Genomic DNA, 18841 nt, shown 5'->3' with positions numbered 1-18841 from the left:
AATAATAATAATAATAATAATAATAATAATAATAATAATAATAATAATAATAATAATAATAATAATAATAATAATAATAATTTGAAAATGTACTCAACCTTCAGCAATCACGAGCACAGCTTTACAGTAGGGCACACCCGTATATTTACTCGGTCTTCATGATGCCTTCAGCGATGTGAAGTCCTTGGATGACAAACTGATGAGTCACGAACATGACGGTTTGATCTCGTACGAAGTTCCGAACGATCTCTGCTATACAAGGCGAAATTCCGGCAGGCAGCTAGATATCTCGTTTTCTTTGCTATACAAGGCGAAATTCCGGCAGACAGCTAGATATCTCGTTCACTCCGACGTTCTTGTAGACTCCTTATGTATATGAGGAGAAGTTGTTTAATGTGAATGCGTTAGTTTATATCACACATCACAGATTAAATATATGGTTGGATCTGCTCAATGACACGAGCACCCCAGCCTAATGACGGTTTTGTCTCTGAAGCCCGACATTATTTTCTCCTCACCTACCTATCCTTCTTATTGGTAGTTACTATAGGCCATGAAGTTTCACTGGTTCACTTAGGAATGTCACTGGATGCGCTACTAATGGGTTAACACTCTGGTATTTAATAGCAATAATTCTGGCATACTCCACTGCACTTAGTCATACGTTGGTCGAGCTCTTTACTGCGTTAAGGATTTATCTGACTAGGCACTGCCCTTATACATTGCCGACAATGGGCCGTTCATTCACTTTCTTAAATATTCCACGTTAATTGAGACGTACTAGTTTAGCCATATATGAGGCCCGATGCTCGACCTCCTCGTCACACGGACAACGGTCATCACAGTTTCATACCGTTTCTACTAGATTTGTTAGCGAAATACTGTACCTTACACTGTACACGTAAACTGCTTAATCAGATTGTGGTTACTTCCACATAAAATCACAAATTTTAATACATTACTGTAGTGTACTGCTCGCACTTCAGAATGATGCCTTCAAAAAGAACTCACGCACTAGTCACAACGAACTGTAACGAACTGATGACGACGTGAAAATGAACTGGTGATGCATGTTTCGCAGCTCCATAATATATAGGCAGGACAACCTGAAACTGGTGGAGGGGGAAAATACGCCTCTTTCTCAAAATGCGCTCCGCTAATACGTAACGTACAATAACGAACGGGATATCAAATTGTAGCTCCTGTGCTCCCATTTTTACTGAGTGAACCTTATTAAAGTAGCTTCGTGGATTCTCGAGCAACCTTAAAGGCATCCTTTGGTCTCTTGAGCTCGTTACCGCGGCCGTGACCCAACATCTGGTAATCATTAAGGCGCACACTTGTTACGGCGTAATTACCGTCCTTTGAATTATGTAGAGCACTTCTCTGCTTCATAATTATGTATAAAATACTCTAATTCAAACGAATGTTGGCACGTGACTATCCGTTGAGTACTGTGCGTTTTGTATTAATTGTCTTGTGAAAAACAATTGAACTCGGCGAGTTGGCAGTGGTGAATGGATGAAGGAAATACGGTATAATGTTAGTTCTTACGCTGGATGTCCTCCACGAGCTCTGCTAGTGACGTATATTCTCAGTCACGTGATAACGCTCCTCTTTTTATCTCGCTTGCGGTTGGAGTGAGAAAACTTCAACTACAAGCACTCCTGCAGTGCCTCGCTGCTAATCACCAGCACCTAGAGTTGGATCGCGCGAGTCAGCGTACTGTCATCCGTGTCCCGGAACGAAAGTAAAAATCCTAACTTGGACAATTGTTATCGTAGAATGACGCGGGAAGCGGCATATTTCATCTCCTGGGTATCATGACGTACCATTGTTGGCGTTTTGAACGGTCACAACACGTTGTTTGTCACTGGCATTTACGGTCCAAATTTCAAAACCATATAGAAATACGGAGAAAACAAGAGCTCTAACAAGTCGTATTCTTGTGTTTATTGTAATTTTCAGTCATGGAAAGTCCCTTCACAACAGCTAAGTCGAACCATCCTTTAATTTCCGCCTGACAATTTCTCGTGGCGCTGACAGTTGTTCCAAGAGAGATAAAATTTGTACCTCCCTTCCTTAATTTACTCGTGATCTGGTTCCTTGTTCCACGTTCAATTGTCATTACTACAGACTTACTAAGGTAATGTTTAGTCCATACTCTGTGTTCACATTTATCACTCTTGCTAGCAATCTTTATAAAAACTCCTGTTAGTATGTCAGAAAATTTGTCTTCGCAGCTGGCAAATTTTCTTGTTAATATACAGAAGATATTGCTGCATAAAATATCCACATTCCAATGAACTATAACACTTAAACAAATATATATTATAATAACATTTACTTTTGTTATTTATACATTTTAAGTAATTTGCGGGATTATGATCAATATATCACCATTAATAAATAATTAACCAGTTATCTGGTGGTCAAAAAGATGCAAGGGTGAGGCTTGAAATTGCCGAATAAGATTTTAGACTGTGTTCACTTAATTTCTCCACTGATTTATCGCAAAGGGGACCCCTTATGAGGGAAAAACAGTCAGAACTAAAATTTGCGACAGTTTTTTGTTTCCTGTTTCTGACACACCCATTAAGTATGCTACACACCTTTCGGTTATCTTCAGAGTTATCTTTCGATTTTTCTTAAATTTTCTCTTCACTTTCGAAACCTTGTTTGAATAAGTCTGTTCTAAAATAAATGAAGTTCAATGGGTGGTTGAAAAAGAGAGTTGCAGTTTGTTGCATAATTGCAATAATGTTGCTAGAAGAAGAAGAAGGAGATGAAGATGAAGAAGCAGGAGGAGAAGACGAAGGAGAAGGTGAGGGAAGAACGCCGTGAACAATAGTACACATATTGGTATCAGCAAAGAAACATTTTGCCCAAAGATTATCACTCACTGAATGAGTTACAAGGAGGGGAAATGATTGAGCAATTTGCTCCCCTAATTGGAAAAATGGACACAGTCTTGAGAGAAGGAATATCACCGCATGTGCGACTGATTGCGACTCATCGGTTCCTGTGAACTGGGAGTAGTTTCCAAGATTTGAAATTTTCAATGTGAGTTTCTTCTCAGGCACTCGGAGAGGTAATCATAGAAACTTGCGTGGCAATACGGAAGTACTGCAAAATTTCATTCAGGTAAGGACATTTGAAATGTTTGATAAGAACGCAGGTGGGACTAAATAAATATTCATAAAATAGGAGCCATCGTTTATTATCACAGTTATTGAAGAACGTACATGTATGTTGAAATACAAAATAAAATACACAAATTGAGTAGGTATGTACGTATGCGTAGGTAAGTACGTATGCAGGTATATAATGTTATTGCACATTATTGTGTTCGTTGTCATCATACGAGAATCTCTCCAACAGAGCCCTTGCCATTAGGAGTTCAGAACGATGAGAATACGAATTCGAAATGCAACTGGGAGATGGTGATGGAGTTGATAAAGGCCTTGATGTGTGAACCAGATTGCTGCTTCTAGTCAAGAGGCACGTTTGACTACAAAGCGGTGTTTCATTGATTATTCTCTTAACAAACATCAGCTGTTGCTGAGTTAATTTCCTTAATTTCACAGCGTAACCCTTTGACAATAACAGAAACTCATCATCTTCAGCCCCCAAATACCGCGTGGCATTTGTAAGGAGAGCATGTGATGAAGGGCCGCCTTTCTCTTTGTGCTAGTGTGTGCAAACGAATTGACTGAGGATATATGTCCTGAAAAAGTAGACGGAGAAGATGGGGCGACCTATAACAAAAATATAAACATTTGTTACCTAATTAATTAATAAATTAAATAATATGATTAGTAATTTAATAGCTATTTTACTTTCTGATTTCAGATTCCTCGAAGTGAAGAAGAGTATAAACAAGTCACTCATGATTTCCAGGAAAATTGGAAATTTCAGCATTGGTTTGGTGCATTTGACAGAAGAGATATTCAGATAAACAAACCCAGCGGCCCTTATTATTTCATCTATAAAGGAACATTCCGCGTCGTATTGATGGCAATAGTTGATACTGTACCAGGAAGAGTTTTTGGGCTCGTGAGCATAGGAATGATCTCAGATAGTGTGCGGTACTATTGGAGCCGGTACAGAGAAGGAAGCTTCGCAGGGCGAATAATAGATGGTATATTTTTTCTAATAAATTTATTCAAGATCTGAATAAAAATCACCCTGCTTCTATTATTCATTCAAACACTAGAGATCGTCTTGAAAATAAATCTTTCCATGAACATGTTCAAATTAAAATTAAATTCCAGAATTCTTAAATGCTGGTAAAGTTGAACAAAATAAAATCTTTCGTCGAATGTGTTCTCTTGACGTTTTAAAAATGTTCAAATCAATTCTTATTCTTAATAACTTCACTTAAATAAATCCTACAGTTCGTTTAAGTTGATCCTAAAGTCCAATTAAATCTTACCTCATTAATTCAAAATTAACAATGATTCGAAATGAATACTTTGTTCATGAACCTTTCTTATGAAAACCTGAAGTTTAAATTAATTCATCAATGGACTAAGGTTTCAAAAAGTTCAAATTAAACATTGAATCTCGTAGATCACTTCTGTGACATCCTAAATTCTATTTAAATTGAAATAGATTGAATATGATTTCAAAATACACTCTTGCTTCAGAAACTTCTAAAGTGTTTTTAAATTGACTTATTGATATTAATATACCTACAGTTCATTTAAATTACTTCCTACAGCCTATCTAGGTTGAAAAATTGAAATTCACACGATAAAAGTATTTTTATGAATTGGGCACTTGACTAACGTAGTACTCAAGAATTGTGGTTGATAAAGTGCCTTTGTAACGAGTTAGTGATTTTCTTAGTGCAATATGCTGAGATTATTCACCAGAGGAAATGATAGAGTGCATTCATATCACCTGAATTCAGCAAACAGGAACATGTGAAATGCAGCTCCGCAGATCGGTGACTGGAACTCGCACGATGATCAGCATGAGGTCGAACTCAGCACCACAGCCGCGTACCACGTTCCAAATCCCTCGACATACCACGTATTATCCCACGATGTACGAGGTTTCAACACTTTGTCAAGATGTCCGGTCTTGTCAGAGGTAATGGACACACGGTAAAGTTCAATACAAAACGTAGCACTGTCTGTGAAGGGTGACTGGTATATCACTTTAAAATGTTATGAGTTTGAAAGCACAGTTCATACTTGCACTTCGTAATGCAGCAGTTAACGAAACATTCAAAATAACACAGTCTTTTAACACAGTCCGAAACACAGGTCTCTGTTTAAAACATTTTCAGTAAAATGTTCTCAGTTCTTAAGTCACCGGAGTTTAAATGCACAGTTTCTAAATGCACAGTTCATGTAGCGTGATTTTTTAACACTGGGCACAGTTTATGACACATAAAAGACGTAGTAATTTCATAATGAATGTTAAGGTCACAGTTAATGGAAAAATCATGCGTAAATTCAGTTCATACACGACGTATTCAACAGTTTCTAAAATTCGAGAACACCCTTCTTAAGTAGATTTTCTGTATACGTTAGACTAACAGGAGTCCATATTTTCCATAACGGACATAAAATGTCCTTAAGGTTCAGTCTCATTTCTAAGAACACGGTTCAAACATTCATTAAATACGTGAAAAATTGTCCACATTCGATCTTACTAATCACTGAGTATTTGACAATCATAACACATCGGCCACTTCAAAGTCATATTCAGAGATGAAACACACGTCGAGACGTCTCGAAATTCATAAATACGTCAACAATCATAAGTTTAAATTATCACACGCAGTCCTTTCAATGTCTGTAAGTCTGTACTTGATAGTGATATAGTTCGAGTAAGTCCACAACGCAAAAGATATTGACAAGTCTAGCACGTGTATTAAATTCAACCTAAATGTACCTTCAAATTCACAAATTCATAACTCGGTAGAAAATTCCTAAGTTTTATAACACGGTGTTCAACTTAGAGGCACCTTGAAATATTTCACAAGTCCACGACGCGATTGAAATTTCTAAATATCGCGGTCTCGTACGGCGAACTTCTAAGTATTTCAACACGGTTTTCACTTCGCCTTCGCGTAGTGCGATCCGACAGCAATATCGCCTTCCATGGTTGAATTGTAGATTTCAACTGAGTGTACACGTTTTTTTAAGGGGGGCCCCCGTTGCCCGCTCCCCCGCCGTGACCATCGACTCAATCTACATGGCCTCCGACATGCTATTTATTTCTAAGAAGAAAGAGATAGCAGGGAAGAGTGGGAAGTGATACAAGGAGTATCTGCCGGTTTCCGAGTTAGACTCGCTACCACGGCAAGAGTTTGTGTTTGGTAAGGTGGTGTTAAAGTATGGTATTGAAGGGTCAGGGAAAAACCATATAGGCAGAAAGGAGAAAGAGCCTACGTGTAAAACCTGACTTATTTTGATAGCACATGCAAGGATGTGGGCTGGAAAATTCCAGAGTTTGTGTTAGTTAAGAATACGTGTCATGCAGTCATAACCATTTCCTTGCCATTGTTTGTTATTATGGGGATCAGTCCACCTTGTCACTGCCGGGTTGGCTCGGGTCCACTAGCGTCTGGGCTCTGGGCCACAGGTTTGTCCCTTTGCCCAGCAGCCAGTGGTCCTTGGTGCCAAGTCTCCGTTTGGAGAGGGGGATTAAGTGCCAAGCCTTACTTGGTGCAAGGGGCTGTCTTCTTCTTCCGCCTGGCGATGTCCCCTTGTGCGGTTTTGTTGGAACACACTTGTCACTGCAGATCTGCAACTATGTTAGGATTATTAGAACAATATGTATACACAGGTGCTCCTTGGAGTGCCGGCTTGCTTGCCTGCACTCACGTCCAGTGCTCTACCTAAATAATAGTAAAATGACACGAAATAAATAACTATATTAGTACTGCTGCCTTCTTTATAGGGCGCAGGCTGGTGTTTCACTTCCGTGTCTCTGTCGGGGGGCGGAGGTGGTTGATTCGTCCTTGGCCGTCTGTCTGCGTTGCCATCGTCTTCTCCTCGTTTTGTGTTGCTTATCAATCTTTCCGCGCCTGGTCCCTGGGATGAAGACAGCTGTAACCATAGAAGCATATTTACATATTTACATAGGTACATGTTGTCTGCAGTGTGTGGGTTTAAGTGTTGTCTAGGTGTCAGCTTGAGGAGGAGCCAGCTATCGGCCCCGCGTCCCTCCATCCCAGTGGCTGAACAGAATGTGTTTCGGTGTGGGGTACTTTTTGTAAAGATCGATGTCGTAGCGTCCGGTCCCGCTTATTAGTGGGTTGATCTTATTACCCCAAGACTTTGTGTACATTTTTAGTGTTTGTTTACGTATGTGGCGAATAATCGAGCTGACTTTAGCAATATCGAGTAGTTGGTGTATTGCTGTGTCGAAAGGGAGTCTGGCCGCTGCTCGAATGCATTTATTTTGTATTCGTTCTAGCTTATCCAGGTTCGTCTTTGCAGTGAACCCCCACGCTGGGGCTGCGTACATGATTATTGGCCTAATTAAGGCCTTATACATATTTATGGCTACGTTTGTGTTTATACTGGATTTTTTGTTCAGTATAGGGTATAGCTGGCTGAGTCTAGTGTGAGCTTTCCTTTGGGTATCTTTGATGTGGTGTAGCATGGTGAGCTTTCGGTCTAGGACTACTCCTAGGTATTTGGCTTTGTCATGCCATGTTATATCCTGATTGTATAGTTTTAGCGGTTTTATTTTGGCTGGTCTGCGTGTGCGTCTGTTCTTCCTAGTGAACAGCACGGCTTGGCACTTGTCAACATTGACCTTGATGCGCCATTTCGTTAGCCATGGTTCGAGAGTTCGTAGCGCTACTTGGATCCTCTTCCGAGTGCACGCTAGTTGTGGGTGTTGAACTGTGATAGCAGTGTCATCGGCATAGAGGTAGTGGGCATGTCATTCGTATATAGGAGGAAGAGGATTGGGCCAATAAGGGACTCTTGGGCTACGCCCGCTCTAATCCTTCGCGTGCTTGACAGCGTGTTGTGTACGTCTACTTGGAACTCTCGGCCCTCCAGATAGGATTTGATTAACCTTATATAGCCTGGGTGGAATTCGAGGTCTACTAGTTTCGCTAGTAGGCCTTCGTGCCAGACTTTGTCAAATGCTTTCTGGATATCAAGGAATACGAACCTGTGTCCCTTCGTTTATTGAAACCTATGGTCGCTCGTTCTACGAATCGCGTGAGCAGTTGTGGTGCTGAATGCCCGTTCCTGAAGCCAAATTGCTCGTTGCGAAATATTCCTCTTTCCTTGATATGCCCTATTAACCTTTTCAGTAGTATTTTCTCGAATACTTTACTGAGGGCGTCCAGGAGGCTGATAGGCCTGTAGTTATTTGGGTCTGACTTGTCTTTGCCTGGTTTTCCAAATATGAGTATCCTAGCCCTTTTCCATTGTTCAGGATAGTATTGGAGTCTGAACATTGCATTGAAGATGCTGGTAAGTATTGTTAGGGCTTTGTGTGTTAATTTCGGCGAGTCGCTGGCCTTATATACCCGTTGTGGGCTAGCTCGCTGCATCAAGCGATGGAAAAGTGGTCTCGTACGGCGAAATTTCTATCTTAATATCTTCGAAGTTACGGAATGGATCGGCTTCAAATTTCGGCTATTGACATTTCAAAATGCGGCTTCACGCTGGTGTAGCTCATATCTCTGTAACTTAAGCCATTCAAAAGTTATGAAAATATTTCCGGACTATTCCATAGGGGAGGGTCCAGAACATGTGGCGATTACGTCTTTCAGCCTGTTCCCCGCTCGCGCTGTCTCTCTCGCTCCTACAGCAAGGGGCGGAGTCGAGAACATTCGTTCGTACGACGTTTTAAATGCTAATGCTGAGCAGTTCTTTAATAAATAATGACTTGTAAAAATGATGTTCCAGGTCATGGCCATTCCTGGTACAATACAAACAAATAAATGAAGTTCAAAGTGCGGCAGAAAAATAAGAGTTGCAGTTTGTTGCAAAATTGCAACAGTGTTGCTAGAGGAAGGAGATGAAGAAGCAGAAGGAGAAGAAGAACCAAACAACGAAGTTTTGTTGCCTAATGTTGGAATAAAGAGAAGAATTTCTGCTGGAGGCGTTATTAATAATACGGCTTTTTACGACAGACTCTAAAATGGTGAACTGAATATTACCCTTCTCGAGCAACTTCCAGGAAGTAACAAAACTGCTCCATATGCTTTGTTGAGGATGAGGCATTCATGTTACAAGGTCATTTCATGAAACCCTACAATTTGTCTGTGCTTAAGCATGAAAGGCTCATTTTTAACTATCGCCTTTCTGGAGGAAGAAGAATTGATGAGAATGTTTTTGGAATTTTAGTTTCCAGATTTACAATATTTTAAAAACCCATCTATCTCTCGCCAGCTAAAGCCAATGCCATAGTTCTAGCGTGTTCCTTATACCACAAATTTTTAGGAGACATTCCAGTAATTATATCAGTAATCCACCACTTGTTTGATACCGAAACTCGCTCGAAATGGAGTCTCGAACATCCTCAAATAGCGAAGGTCTAACTGGTATGAGGAACGGTAGCAGTCCGTCTTCCTCTACATCAGCCAAAGAAATTCGCGACACATTCTATAGTTACTTGAACGATGAAGGAAAAGTCGAGTGGCATGAAAATAGGTTTTGAATATTGAATATTCACGAATGTGTTTATAGATATAAGAAAATAATACAATATTATTATATAAAAACATGTAATAATAATAAATAATTATTCAAAGTTTACTTACCGAATTTTCATTGTTGTTATTGCCCAGTTCATTGGTTGAATCACTGGCATCAGAAGTTTCCTGGTCCACCAAAAACACCAGTTCCCGAAATACCACAGACTGTGAACATACACAGCATTTGCTGAAGCTCCCGGTTTCTTTGATTCGATCACTTTCTTCAAATCTTTGCGAAAAACTGATCTTAGGTAACACTAGCACGTGTTACATCAGGCTCGAGAGGTTTTAGTTTTCAATTAAAACATCGTATGCTGCCGCTTTTATACACGGTTGGAATAAGATACGCATGTGGTATTCCAAAGCTCAGGTAGGAAACAGTAGCCGTCGATATATGCTAAAAGCGATTCTATTTTTGAGGCCGTATTCATCGTGTAGGTAAGAAAAAAAGGACGAAACTGAACGAGTTGTAGGATAAACTGCATTAACTGCGCAGGTTACCGTTGTAAAATTGGATCCGAACGCCCAGACACTTTATCTGTGTGAAAACTGGTCTAGATTGCACTATTCACTGAGTTTGTCGCTCAAACATGACGTCACATATAATTAACTGCACAGATAAAGGGATGGTGTGTATCCACCTTTAAATTTCGTGCGGATCGTTTTTCAAATACACTTAATCTTCATCATCACGGGCACGACAGCCTTTTGTGGGCCTTGGCCTTCTGAAGTTTTCCCCATTCTTTCCTGTCAAGTGCAGAGCTCGCGAGGTCGTCGTAAAAAGGTCAGGCCGGCTATTTCTTCTTCAGATTTCGTAACGAGAGTTTTTTTTTACAGATTGGATTGTCAGCCCAACGCCAACCCCCAGCAATCCTGGAGGGCCGATGTTTTCTTTCGGGGTTGTCTCCCTTAGCTGGTTGGCCCCCATTTTGAAGCGTCGGGAACTCGCTTTTTCGCCCTTACATGACATAGCCGTGTAGCCTACACGCGATGTACCCGTTGCCCAGGGGCCAAGGCGTGGACAAGCATGTATCGCAGTTGGTAGGAATAAATGGCATTTCCTGTGTTTTATTAGTACACTTCCACCAGCAAGAAGTGAACCCACAGGACCACATACTACCCCTTCGGCCCCCTTCAAATACACTTAAAGCTTTACAAAAATGTTGAAAATTTTGGGCTGGGATAACTTGGTAGAAAGGAGACGAGCTGCTCGATTAAGTGGTATGTTCCGAGCTGTCAGTGGAGAAATGGCGTGAAATGACATCAGTAGACGAATAAGTTTGAGTGGTGTCTTTAAAAGTAAGAAAGATCACAATATGTATATAAAGTTGGAATTCAAGAGGACGAATTGGGTAAAATATTCATTTATAAGAAGGGGAGTTAGGGATTGGAATAACTTACCAAGGGAGATGTTCAATAAATTTCCAATTTCTTTGCAATCATTTAAGAAAAGGCTAGGAAAAGAACAGATAGGGAATCTGCCACCTGTTCGACTACCCTAAATGCAGATCAGTAGTGATTGATTGATTGATTGATTGATTGATTGATTGATTGATTGATTGATTGATTGATTGATTGATTGATTGATTGATTGATTGATTGATTGATTGATTGATTGATTGATTGATTGATTGATTGATTGATTGATTGATTGATTGATTGATTGATTGATAAGATACGTACTACCGGTACTAAAGTTTTACATGTACTTCAGGTATGTAACAGACATTTATCCCTTGATACACTATTGCAAACATTGTGCACGTTACCTGTGAGCAACGCAAGCTCTGAAAGATCATTTTTATGGCTGTGTCTTATTGATACAATGTTGAGTACAATCATGGTTGAAAGGACACTTGTTGTATTGGCGTTGTTGTTCATCTATAACTTGTAGACTCATATCAAGTATTTGAGGGGTTTGTCAAAACTGGATAACACAGGATGGTCTTGTAAACAGGAGTAAATGCTCTACAGGCGCGCACTGCCTTAAGGCAAGATGCGTGCGGCGCACGTTTTCAAATAAAACAGAAGATGTATCATTTAACGTGAAGTTTTTCCATACATAACACAGTGGATTGCATACTGTCATTTATTTTACGCTGTGAATATTATGAACATAAGATCGTGTGTCAAACTACAAAGTGAGCTAAGAACATACTTTCTTTTTTCCACAGTAAGGTTAATAGTTTCGTACCGTGCCGAGTTCGTGAGTACTGCCTGGAGCCAGTATCAAATACTTTGGCATACCAGTACCGGACAGTGGCGTGCGATGAGAGACAGTGGTGACAATTAGCGTGTAGATGTGATAAGCCCAGGAACTGCATACTTCTCTATGCTATAGTGGAGAGCAATGCATCTCCACTCATTGGGAATACTGCATTTGTAAAATAATTGAAACACCACAATAATCAAGAAAGAAATTTTAAGATATAAAACACCTCATTCATGAATATCCAAACGAGCATTATGCTAGCCGTGCCTTTCGCTGTGTCTTGAAAATTAAAAGCAGAATTTGTGTAAGTATCCACCCACCCTCTGGGAGGATTGTTTAACAACTACTCCCTCCTCTTCCTTCTGGCCTTTTCCGAGTTACCTGGGGCAGTACTCTGTATGGAATTAGCCTAGTTTTGCGACCGGATGCGTTTTCTAACACCATCCCTATGTGGAGGGAAGCATTCAGTATTGCGTGTTTCAGTGGTTGTTTTGTCGTGTGATTAGTTGTGTGTATTTGAAGATGCGTATGAATAAGAGAACAATCAAGTAGCCCCGAGCTACAGGAATTAACAGATGCGATTAAAATCTCCGACTCAGCTGGAAATCGTACCTGTCGCTGAGCATTCGGTGGTAGTAATTATTGTTCTAAGCTGGTTTAACATCCTCTATTAACACTAATCAGAAGGAAAATAGAAAAGGTCCAACACATCGAAAAATGAAGGTATCTCAAAAGAAAGGAAAGGGCCACGAAGAACTGACCATTCAGCTAAAGCGCCATATGGGGCAGATACCGTAACAACCTGCATGCTTTATTAAGATTTCGGGAAATAGAAGCTATAATTAAGTAACAGTAGTTTTGGTCCATTATTTTGCCTTCTTCTTCTACTTCTGTATGGTCGACATTCCCGAACTCTACAGGGGAACTCACCTCCCGCGGCAATTTCGCTTTTTCTGTACTTAAAATTTTCTATTTTACCTTTGAAGCCTTAATTCATAATAATATATATACAAAATGTACAAAATACATATTGGGGTTACGTGAGTGAACTACGATGTTCCAGACAAGGAAGAAATGTTCTGAATTTCCTGAAGTCTCTTTCACATTTTTATGCATGACGAATTATCACACGTACATATTAAATAAGTTGGGCTGGTTTTCAGGAATATGCCAATAATGCACTGAAATAATTATCTTACGCCTGGCTGAGTGGCTCAGACGATTGAGGCGCTGGCCTTCTGATTCCAATTTGGCAGGTTCGATCCAAGCTTAGTCCGGAGATATCTGAAGGTGCTCTACGTCAGCCCCTTGTAGGTATATTTACTGGCACGTAAAATAACTCTTGCGGGACTAAACATCACCTCCTAGAGAACAAGGCCGGGCAACACGAATGAGAGTAGCTGATCACGGATGTCCGCGTGGGCCCATGCCAGTAGCTCAGTTAGCTTGGTGCAGCTTGGTATATTAGGGCGCGTTTCCCTGTTATGTGTGTTTTTCATCGATTATATTATTCTAATCGAGTCTTGTGTGTTAACACTCGTTTAATATTCCTATTAGTGTAAGTTCAGTTAAAGGTGTTAGTAGCCTACTTATAAATTGTTTACATTAATAAATTGTGTTCAAAGTGCTGGCATGGCCGCCACGTGTGGTTAGACCTGAGTTTATTTTAATGGTGTGTTGCTGTGAATTGCGATCACTGTTTTTCAAATTAGGAATAACCATGACTCAGAAATACAGTGTTCCAAAGTGTAAGGGCAATTATCGCACTGGCCCTAAAGTGAGTGTTTTCTCGTTTCCAACCGGCGACTCGAAGAGAGCTAAGTGGTTAAGAGCTTTTCGCCGAGATGACTTCGTTCCTTCCAAAAATGCAAAGGTAAGTCTTAGTTATTAGTGTATTATATCTGATTTCAGTTGTGGAATTGTCCTGGATATGGGGCCCTGTGTTGTAGGTGTGCGAGCTCCATTTCAAAACTCATGAGTTTGAATGGACAATCAGCATGTATGATGAGTGACATGGGAAATGATTGACTGCACCATTATCTAATCCAAGGCTTGTGAATGTTTTTGTGGATAGGTCTCTAAAATCTTTTCTATTTATAAATGAAATAGTAGATGATTATTTTATATCTTACTGATTTAAGCAATTGCTGTGTTGAATTTAGCAGTTATTACATTTAGTTTGGGATGTGCTGAGTATTCACATTACTTTATAGGACTACTGTTGTGGGTATAGTGATGTTCTGGCAAGAGTTATATATTATGAAGGCATGTAAGGTATTGGCTTTCAAGTATTCTTACTGTGCTGGACGCTTAACTGCAAGTGAGGCAGTTCTATTTATTATATCGCATGAAGGAATATATCTCTTCGTGTGGGTTAATATTCTTTGTTCAGGCTAGACAGAAATGTCATTGTGTTTATTGCTATTATGTTAGGTTGTATATAATTATTGTAAATTACATTCACTCAATGATTTTCTCTGTCTCCTTGTGTGCCATTCATTTTACACTTAAATCAAGGAGATATATCTAAGATATGACATAGACCAGTGAAGTAAGTGGTGCCAAATTAATAGACGAGTGCATTTATATCTAGGTGAATGCATTCTAATTTGGTCTAAACCTTTTAGGAGCTGTTCCTTCTAAGTTTCCAAACTGCCCAGAGTACTTGTCTGATACCACATCTGCCCACCGAGAAGCTCCAGATGATAGGCGTTGTCGAGTAGATAATGAAAGTTTGGCTAAAGCTCTTGCTCAGAGTTTAGAGACCTATCAAGATCATATCAGTACTGTTTCTTTCAAGAACTTCCAGGAATTCTTTTGAGTACTGTACCAGGAAACGTTATTGGGCACAAGAGCATAGGAAGTATCTCAGGTAGTGCACGGTCTTTCTGGAGCAGGTACAGAGAAGGAAGCTTCGCAGGGCGAATAATAGATGGTATTAAAATATTTCTGATAAATTTATTAATGATTTGAAGAAAAATCACCCTGCTTCTATTATTCATTCAAATAATAAAGATTGTCTTGAAGGTAAATCTTCCATTAACATGTTCAGATTGAAACCAAATTGCAGAATTTTAAAAGCTGTTAAGATTGAAAAACATATAATCTTCGTTGCATATATCCATTTGATGTTTATAAAATGTCCAGAATGAATAATCGTTCTCAATAACTTCTGTTAAATAAACCCTAAAGTCCAATTGAATTTTCACTCATGAATTCAAAATAAGTAATATTCAAAATTAACACTTTGTTCAAAAACCTTAAGTTTAAATTACTTCGTCAACTGACTAAGATCTCAACGCTCAAATTAAATATTAAATCTTTCAAATCACTTCTGTGCGATCCTAAAGTCTGTCTAAGTTGTTATAGATTAAATATGATTTCAAATTACACTTGCTTCAGATATCCTAGTCTTTTTAAATAGATTAAGCATGATTTAAACCATACACTTGCTGTAGAAAATCCTAAAGTCCAATTAAGTTGTAATAGAATGATTTCAAATTACACTTGCTTCAAAAGCCCTAAAGTTTTTTAAATCGTTATAAATAGACCTACAGTTCTGTTAATTCCTACAATTTCATTAGGTAGTAGAATTGAAATTCACACGACCAAATTATTTTTATGGATTAGGCACTTGCACTTGACTAACGTAGCACTAGAGTGTTGTGGTTGATAGAGTGCCTTGGCAATAAGTCATTTAATGTTTTAGTGCAATATGATGAGATTATTCACCCAAGAAAGATTGTAAAATGCACTTATATCACCTGAATTCAGCAACAGGAATGGTTGAAATGCGGCTCCGCAGCTCGGCGGCTGGAACTCGCACGACGGTCAGTCTGAGGTCGAACTCAGCACAGACAGCGGCGAACCACGTTTCATCCCTCGATGTTACCACGTATTATCACTTGATGTTATTACGTATCATCCCTCGATGTCACCTCGTATCTCCTATGATGTAGCCCGTCCCACGCTGGATTCGATGTTTAAAGTAATACGAGGTTTCGACACTTTGCCAAGATTTCCGGTGTTTGTCACAGAGAATGGACATCCGGGAAAGTTCAATTGGCACGATAATACAAGACGTAGCACTGTTCATTAAGAGTAATTAGTTGCTCTTTATAACGCAGCAGTTAACATGTGACTCAAAATAACACAGTCTTTTATCACAGTCTGAAACACAAGTCAGGTCTCTGTGGAAAATTCTTACGATAAAATGAAATCACTTCTTAAGTTACGAATTTAAATGCACAGTTCGTATAGCATAGAATTGAACACCGGACACAGTTCAGAATATTCACAAACAACGTAGTAAGTTCAGCATGAATATTAGGGTCACAGTCAATGGAAAATCATGCGTAAATTCAGTTCACACGACGTATGCGAGGCTCTAAAATTCTAGAATTCGCCTCTTATGTAGATTTTCTGTGTATGTTAGCCTAACAAGAGTCCATATTATCTATTACCGACATAAAATTTTCTTAAGGTTCAGTCACTTTTCTAATGATCCTGTTCAAACATTCACAAAATGCGTGAAAATTGACCACATTTAATCTTACTAATCACTGAGTATTTGACTCTCATAACACCTTGAACAGTTCAAAATCATATTTACAGACGAAACACACGTCGAAACGTCTCCAAATTCATGAGTCTGTCAACAGTCATAAGTTTAAATTATCACGCACAGTCCTTCCAATGGTCTTATCACAGTATGTGATAGTGACAGAGTTCAAATACACATTGAAAATAGTTAAGTCTACAATGCGCTGTAAGTTGACAAGTCTAGCACTTGTATTAAATTTTAACCTGAATACACCTTCAAAAACACAATTTCGCAACTTAGTAGAAAAATTCTTAAGGGCCGGTATTATAATGAGGGTTTAAACTGAAGATTGAGTTAAACTGTAACTCGAGTTTAAACCGATATTGAGTCTTATAATGGCCGGCCTAAGTTAAACTGAGGTGAAGAAAGAAATATACGATCTTGGTAGCAGTGACTTGCGAGAAAAGATGACTGTCGATAATGTTTTGCAGTGACTTGCAAGAAAAGATGGCTAAGGATAATGTTTTGTTTACTTCTTGTAGGAAAAATGGTGGATAAAGGCAATACACGTTGTCCAAATTTTACTTGTGAGGAAATAGAATTGCTTGTGCAATTAGGACAGAAATATTTATATAGTCCGCGAAACAGTGGCCTTATGATTTCCTCAGAAATCTCTCATTGTAATAAACATACTACCAGAGGCATAAAACCGCAATGATATTACTAGCTGACCGAGGGGTTCTACAGCACGATTTCTGAACTAGAAGGAAGTTACTTTATTTTCTAAAATTGACACTTCTGACATTCAAATAGTTCAAAAAGTCATTTTTACATTCTTACCTTTTCTTTGCATGTTTTATTCTAGCACCAATTTGCTGAAATAGCGTTATGACAGTCTGTTTTGTAAGCCTAAACCTATTTAAAAATTATTTTTCATTCCATATATGAAAGTAAAGTGGCCTTGCTCGAAAAACTCGTGGTGCCCGTGGTAGCTCAATAATTTGAACCACTTCTTCATCATCGCTTAGTATTTCTTCAAACACCTCAAAAACATCATCGAGATCCATTCGTTATGCAATGTTGTCAGGTTCTTTAACTTCAGTTTAAACGGTAGATGAGTGGCAGTAAAATTAATCTCTAGTTAAACTTAAGATTAAGTTTTATAATACACGACTAACAGATAAACCGAAGTTTAAACTGAACCAACAGTTTAAACCTCTATTATAATACCGACCCTAACTCTTGCAACACGAAGTTCAACTTTGTTGTACTTTAAAATATTTCACCCGTTCACGACGCTGTTGAAATTTCTAAGTATCACGGTCTCGCACGACAAAATTCTAAGTATTACGGCACGATTCACTTTACCTTCGCGTAACGCGACGCAGCAGCATAATCTTCTGCCATGTTTGAGTTGCGGATTTCAACTGAGTATACCTGTAAACTCGCTGACCTTATATACCCCGCTGTGGGCTAGAGTTGGACAATATGTCCCTGTTTTGGAACACTGTGCCTGAAAGTGCATGTGTTTACTAATGTCACAATGTTATTTTCACCAATTAAAAATATACTCGCACGGTTGAAGAAACATTCATCAGTACTCTATTCACGTACACAATACACAAGCGGAACACGAAAATAATAATTAACCCATACAAGCGAAACACGAGATAACAATTAAACACTACATGCAAAAATTAAAAATTAAACTATACAAGCAGAGCATGAAAATAAAACTTAAACACAATGTACACGCAGAACACGAAAATAAAATCTGCGGGATGTTTAAGTTTGAAATGTCTTGTCATTGTGCCGGTTGAAGATCCCTTTGCAGACAAAATAGGACATAAATTGCATTTCACTCTGTCAGGTTTCCTCATAGTTAAAGAGTCCTGAACAGGACTCCGATGCGACATTATGCAAAGTTTACCGTCTTTCGTACTGTTTAATTACTTTCGTGCTGTATGCTCTTTGCACTTGGAATTCCTTCCCTCTCAACTTCAATTTACATTCTTTAATATCTCGAAAATTTCCCTGAACACTTTCTCGGGATTTGATGTTAAAAATTAATTTGGACTTTAAGGAAACTTTTAAGCCTAAGAACAATATAGGTCATCACTTTGGAATTAAAAATATAACTGGATGGAAACATTGTTGAACTTTCGTGGTGTTATGCTCTCTGCATTTCGCCGTTCATTTCTCTCAGCTTCCATTTACCTTCTTTAAATCTCGAAAATTTCCCTCAACACTTTCTCGGGCTTTGATGTTAAAAATTAGTTTGGACTTTCAGGAAACCTTTAAGCCCACGAAAAATAGAGGTCACCGCTTTGGAATTAAAGATATAACTGGATGAAAGAATGTTTATACTTTCGTCGTGTTATGCTCTCTGCACTTCGCCGTT

The 18841-nt window shown here is 39.0% G+C and overlaps 1 pseudogene; it reads right to left on the bottom strand.

The window, feature by feature from the left end:
• Positions 1-3581: 3581 nt before the first annotated feature.
• On the bottom strand, positions 3582-10116 carry LOC136863528 (uncharacterized; annotated as a pseudogene).
• Between the last annotated feature and the right edge of the window lie 8725 nt (positions 10117-18841).

Source organism: Anabrus simplex, chromosome 2 (assembly GCF_040414725.1).
Source record: "Anabrus simplex isolate iqAnaSimp1 chromosome 2, ASM4041472v1, whole genome shotgun sequence".
NCBI lineage: Eukaryota > Metazoa > Arthropoda > Insecta > Orthoptera > Tettigoniidae > Anabrus > Anabrus simplex.
Note: the sequence above shows the minus strand (reverse complement) of the source record. Positions and strands in the feature narration are given on the sequence as shown.